This window comes from Dasypus novemcinctus, chromosome 7 (assembly GCF_030445035.2).
Source record: "Dasypus novemcinctus isolate mDasNov1 chromosome 7, mDasNov1.1.hap2, whole genome shotgun sequence".
Lineage (NCBI taxonomy): Eukaryota > Metazoa > Chordata > Mammalia > Cingulata > Dasypodidae > Dasypus > Dasypus novemcinctus.
The window spans coordinates 2322587-2329787 of NC_080679.1; positions in this window are offsets into that span (position 1 = coordinate 2322587).

Here is a 7201-nt window from a genome sequence, read left to right on the forward strand (position 1 = left end):
CCTAGTGCATAGCACTTTCTGGCACTATGAAACAGTGCCAGTTTGGAGACGATATTTATTGTACATTTGGTTGTACTTAGCTACTCCTGGCTGCTGCAGGAACTCAAAACTGCAAAGTAGTTGCCATCCACTTCAGGAGCACAACCAGAGATGTAATACTTTCATTGTTTCAAGGGTCAGTGACCAAACTAGCCACTAACTCGCACAGAGAAGTACCCTGCATGTACTGGACACCTGCTGTGAATGTACAAGAGATTTTGATAATGTTGAAGTTTATCTTTTCATTTTTATACATCTTTTAAATACTTTTAATGCAATGTGCTACATATTAAATGAACTTTCAGTACTTTGCTTTTTATTTTTACACTTTTACCATGAAGATGTTAATTATACAGGTATTTTATTTTAGTAGTAGAGGAAAAAGGTCATTTTTTTTTCCATTTTTAAAATGAAAACTGAAGATTCCCAGTCGATTCAAGGTACCTTTTTACTGCCACCACTCGAATATGTATATTGAAGTGACTTTTAGATAGATTTTATTGTTAGGAAGGTTTTTTTTTCATTAAAATCAATTTAGATTTTTAATTAATAATGGCTTTTTAGAATTAGCTATTTAAATGCTTTAATTTGGAAGATGCTTCCACAAATTTTTTATACTTAAACATAATTACATAGACTGGTTAATTTACCTAAAATTATAATTGCTATCAAAGGATTTTACTTTATGCATTTAGGAGAGGGCAGATTTATAATTTTTTAACTTAATTTTATTAAACATGAATTTACAGCTTTTTATTATTTTAAGATTTAATACATATAATGTTAACATTAACCTGGTATCTTACAAACCAAAGAGATAACACTTAGGCTAAATAAGTTGAAACTGTTATTGTTTAAACAAAGAATGTTGTTTCCTTTTTTTTCTTTACAGGGGTTTGAAATTGCTCTTAGATAAAACTTTAAAACTGTGAATAATCTTAAAAGCATACTGACTTCTAGGCTTTGGAATATAAAGTAATTATTTAATTTGTTTTTATTATAATTTAGTAAGGTTTTTTTTATAGCTTTCCCAATAGTTTTTATATTTAGATTTCTATATGACTTTTCCATATCACTTAGTTTAATTTGGGTTTTAGGAATATTTATTATCTATATAACTGCATATTTAATTTTAACAATTTTAGCAAATAGGCAGACATGAATAGTTTTATATGGAAACACAACTTAGTTACTTAAAACCTTCCCCCCCTTTTTTTTATAAAACAAGTTTAACTGTAAAACAATATTTGAAAGATTTTTTTTTGAAGAGTTTTCTTTTGCTGGCTTTTCCAGATTAGGGGTTTGTGGTTTCCCTCTTTTGTGGCTCTTTTTAGTTAATGGCTTATAACCAAAATGTTTCCAATGTTAAGATACATTTTTTCTTTGTTTTAGAATCATAAGCAGAGGCAAGGAGTGAGCCCAGACTGGCAGTAACCATAAGCAAAAGCAAACTCAGTTTATAATTGTCATCACAATAGTTGAAGTCTAGGTGTAGGTGAAATTAGTTATAAAATAATTATAACTAAAGATAAGTTTAAGTTACAATTACTATTATTATAGTAAGCACTAGATAAACTTGAAGTAGCCATAAACAAAGGTAAATTAGTGTAAGATTACTATTATAATAGCTAAAATTTAAGCTACATTTATTCCGCTATAATAATTTCAGTTATTAGTTTTATATATATATATAGGTACTTATACAGTGATTTTAATTTTTAGTTTCTAGAAAGTTTTTACTTAAAATTACTTTGGGTACCTTTATATTAATTATGCAATTAAAATAATTTTATTAGTAACAATTCTGTGCAGTTTTTCCATCTTTTTCAGTAATTAAATAAGTTTCAGTTGTGAGTTATGCATTAAATTTACTAGCAAGACAGTATTGGCATTTAAAGGTTCATTTCCAGGTTATTTATTCCTGTCATCCAACTTGTAACAGGTGAACTTTAAATTTGATTTGCTAGGCACAAGCAAACTGACAAAGTTAAATAGATTTCAAAGTTGAACACAAAATTAAGCACAGATTATAACAAAAGAATTTTATTCCTTTGCATTTGCAGGGCAGTTTTAGACTCAGGAGACAGGCTGGCTAAATTTTATTGTGAAGTTGCCAAGCCAAATTGTGGTGTTTTTTTTTTCTTCACAGTTTTATGACTTTATTGTCTGATAATTTTCCAGTTAAACCAGCATTAAAAAGCCATTAAGTGATTAGAAGTTCATTGTTCTAGCTAATAGACTGGGTTTCTGAGGCAATAGCCTTTTTGCTAGATAAAGTCACTTTACCAGTTTTACAGTTTTTAAAACATTTCAAAGCATTTTAACAGAAACCGGCAAAGAGAAATTCAGTAGCAGGAAGTAGAAAGGTAAAACATGGGTAAAGGTTAATTATGCAAATGAAGCTTGGCCTGTGACCTCCCTGGGGAAAGGAACTTCCACTGCATTCATTTTGGCTCTGCCCAGCGCCTTTTCACTTTATTTTCTTAGGTAGCTGGATGTAGTGACAGGAATGCGGCTTGCAAAGGCGTGGACCAGCTGGGAGGGGTAAGAGGAGCGCAAGTGCACATTCAGGCTTTGCAGTTTTCTTTATAAACTATTAATTATTTTACTCCTTTGCCAATAGCAGGGGAGGGGCTCCAGCTTAACCGACGTTCACTATTTCACAGTTTAATACTACTATTTGGAGGCATGAAAATATACACTGGCATCTAATACAGACAGAAACACAAAGCACGTCAATTTGACTCATAATTTTCATTTTTCCAGTATGGTTGCTTTTGAGCGACAGCTTGTTAATTATTGCAACTTCTCACACCAAACTTTTATCAGGACTTTTTGCCTACCCTCGCTGTTTATAAAACAAGCTCATTTGCTATCCAGCACCAAAACAAAGATTTATTTCTGGCTAAACCTTTCCACTGTTTAACTCATATTCAGACAAAGCTATATTCCAAAAACCAATCCACTTTTCTGTAACCAAGATTTTCCAAATCCAGATCAATTTTTCAGGATGCACTTGGACTTAAACCCATTAATGTCCTTTTTTACTATAATCAAACCTTCACTCTCTTAGTGAAGGTGTTGTAGAGAAATCGGGTGTGCGCAGTATCGAAGGCCAGGACACGAGAGTACCGAGAAGGAAGTTGATTTATTTCGACCGGCCGGGCTCGGCGGACTCTCCTCCTAATAAAAACCGAGCCCCGAATAGAATTTTGGGTTCCCTTTTATACAGAAAAGATATAAGGGTAGGGAGTTAAATGGTGCTTTTGTGAAAGAAAATGACTTTCCTTGTTAGTTAAGTGTTTGTCTGAGTACCAGATAAGTTTTGAATTATAGTACCCCCATATTTTAGGTGAGCTTGAATTAACATATCCCTCCCATCTCAGGTGAGCTTGAATTAGCATATCGCTCACATCTCAGGTGAGCTTGAATTAGCATATCCCTCACATCTCTGGTGAGCTTGAATTAGCATATCTTCCCCATCTCGTCTGGAGGCAACCCTAAATACACATTTGTCTTACATCCTTTTTGAACATTCAGAGACTATAGGGCCTATATTACTTATTTGGCCATCTTGGGGACTAGGTCCTCTTGGAAACAATTTTGAATTTATGCACAGGCTATATCATATTCCCCCCTTTGAGGCAAAGCTTAAGTTATTAAGCTTCGGCATCACTATTGTCTGAGTCCCTCTGGACTGACTGGTATGTATATAGAGCCATGAGATGGGCAGCTGTTTGCCTTTTTACTACACCATTTATCAGGGTGCGCATTCTGTTTATGATGAAAGGAAGGAGGCATGGAAGGATGGTGCATGCTCCTATGAAGACGGCAACTATTCCCAGTAGAAGCTTGAAATTGTCTACTATTGACTGCCAGCTTCCAAAGGGATTATTTAAATTCCAACCATTCCAGGTTTGCACTGGGACATGAGCAATTTTTACTATATTGCTTGTAATTTCATCAATAACCTTTCCAGTGTTATCTAATTCAAGGCAGCAATTAGAGAGATTGAACTTTCCACAAACTCCCCCTTCAGCTGCTAAGAGATAGTCTAGGGCAAGACGGTTTTGGTAGATAGCAATTTCTGAATTTAGTTTGCTGTTGGGCTAGTAAGTTTAGTGCATGGGCAGTTTCATTAGTTATTATCTCTACCACAGCTTGTAGGTGGATGATTCAGTTTAGCATACAGATAGGGGTTCGGTAACCCCACATGCCATCCTCTGCCCAAGTTACTGGCTCATAGTATTGGATTATATGCTCAGGGGGCCATTCTTCACCTCCCCAGGTAGTGACAGCCCTTTTTTTCCTTGTGTTTTGATATACTGGCTGGCTTAGCTCTTTCCCTTCTGTTAAGGGAATGAGGAAGAAGGAGGGTTTTATTGTACCAAGCATACAAGTTCCACACCAGTTTTGCGACAGTTCTCGGAATGCAACCTTCCCACAAATCCAGTACAAACCATTTGGGGCAGTAAAGGGGCCCTTTGCAGTGGAGTTCCACACTGTAATTAAATTGGGGAAAGTACGATTTATGAGAACGAGGTCCAATTCTTTCCATTTCCCCAAGGCTCTGCTGTATTTGTGGTATAATTTCAGAATTTTCCCCCTGTACATGTTAGGTTTCCAACAGCTATAGAGGAGCTTAGGCAGGCCCTTGAAGCACAATATTTTCCTATGACGGAAGTTTGTAAGGGCCACATACTATCTCGGGGGACAGCCGGGAGGCCAGTTGCATTATACGGTTGACTGTAATTGTATTCCCTGGTTTCCCATGGCCATTGGTCTCCCATATTAGTACCACCACATATGTAGCATGAGGAGACATTTAAGGCTGTGCCCACCACTTCAGCCAGGCTTATAAAGAGGTTTCTTGCTGCTTGTGGGATGGAAAAGGGCTTTTCCATTTCTTCATAAAAGGAGTGGAACACAGAATGGGCTTTACTTGTGAGTGGGTATTCTCGATACCCAACCCAGATGTAGGCTCCTGGGTCTATTCCTTTACCTTCAATGTGGAGGTCCATTTGGACTCCCTGAGTCTGCCAGGATTCAGGTTTAAGGATGGTGAGGTTTAAAGGGTTACATTGACCATGTAGACAGTTAGCCGGGGCCATACCCTTGGTGAGGATAGCTGTCTGTTTAGCTATGTTTGTTTTCCAGGTGGCCCAGGTGACACAAGACCAGTAGGGGCAGTAGTATGCACCTATGTATTTGCACTAAAAGCTCCCCCCTTGGGCTGCACTTCTCATTTCTGGAGCGCACACGTACTTACTGCTATGAGTATACGTTTGCTCCCAGCTGAGCCCTCCACAATCTGTGTTCCATGGTATCCTGGAGTCTATAGCCTGACATGCGTCAAATAGGAGGGACACTTGTTGGTTCTGGCTCATGACTGGGGTGGAGGAAAGTAGATCCCCATTTTGATCAAGCACTCTTATTTCCCATTTACGGGAGACTGTTGGGGGTCTAGGGTCATAGCAGGTTATTTGGCCAGATGCATTACAGACACTATAGGAGGTTCCCTGAAACTGACAGGTGGTTACCTGGCCCTTGCAGGTGTAATGACTATGATATATTAATGTGGTGTTGACATGGGCCCCTGTACGCACCTTTTGAATACATGGCTCACATTCTGTGGTGTCGACCTGGGACCAGGGGAGGGTTAGGGCTAGAAGTAGGAAAAATAGGCAAAGGGGCATTGCAACAGATTAAACCAGATTCCTAATCTTCGGCTGTGCATAGACCAATCAGGTTCCAGGGTGTGATTGGAGCAGGGCTCGGTGTTCCCTCCTCAATCTTCAGCCATCCGTGGACCAGTCAGCTTCCGGGGTGTGACTGGAGCAGGGCTCGGCGTTCCCCTTTTTCGCAAGATGAGTTTGGTTGGGCTGTGGGTGTCTGGAATACAGGTCCAGGACTCTGGGGCAGCTCGCTTGACTCGGCTATGGTGTATCCACGGGATGATTTCAGCTACTTTAACTGCAGTGGGGGTGGATAAAATGACAAGATAGGGCCCTCGCCATCGAGGGGTTAGTGGAGCTGACTACCAGTCCTTGACCCAAACTTCATCTCCTGGCTTGTACGGGTGTACAGAGCTGCTTAAGCTAATGGGGGCCCTTTCTTGGACCCAGTGATGCAGGTTATGTAGGGTTTTTCCTAAGCTTATCATCTGCTGAGCTATTGATAAGTTTCCTCTTTCTCTGAGATCCCCCTCTATATTTCTGATTAAGGGAGGAGGCCTCCCAAAGAGGATTTCATAAGGGGTTAGGCTTAGTTTTTGGCTTGGGCTGGCTTGAATTTGTAGGAGAGCACTTGGAAGTACCTGCACCCATGTTAGTCCAGTTTCTTGGCAAATCTTGGCAATATAAGTCTTTATTGTACGGTTCATTTGCTCTACCTTTCCTGAGCTCTGAGGATGGTAAGCGGTGTGCAGTTTCCATTGGATGCGCAGTGACTTTGCAATCTTTTGAGTGATTTCAGAGATGAAGGCAGGTCCGTTGTCAGAGCCAATTGAGAGCGGTAGCCCATAGCTGATGTGGGCTATGGGTGGAAGGCTCTTTGTCTCTTCAGAGATAACTAAGCTGTTTGACTTGTGAGTGTGGAATGGTAAGAGGCTGCAGTCCTGCCCTTAGGGAAAATGGCAACAGGCTCCAGTCCCAGGAAATGTTTAACAATGCAAGGGCTATAAACTTTAAGTATTTAGGGGAAATGCAAAAAGTAAATATGCTAAAAGCTTATCTAGAATATCTGGAGTCCATGCTAAAAGCTTACCTAAGATGTGGAAGAGATATATGCTAATTGAAGCCTATTGAGAACTGAAACAAAGGGACCATTTCACCTTTCCTCTCTGTATAAAAGACGTTTGAAAATCTTGTTCAGGGCTCGGGATTCAACTGAAAGCTCCCGAGTCCAGCCGGCTGTCAATAAACCATTTTTCCTTCTCAAAATCATTCCTGAGTCCTGGCCTCTCCATACTCAAATAATTGAACTTCTCTCAAATTCTACAACATTTTTGGCAACTCTGGTGGGACAACAAACGAAGGCCAGAGACGGTAGCATTTTGCTGCCCCTTCCAAATCCCCGAGGAAGCCAGGAGGACTCGGGTGAACCCCAAATCTGGGTGCCCCTGGATTAAATTTAATCCAGAAAAGATGTGGGCTCCACCAGA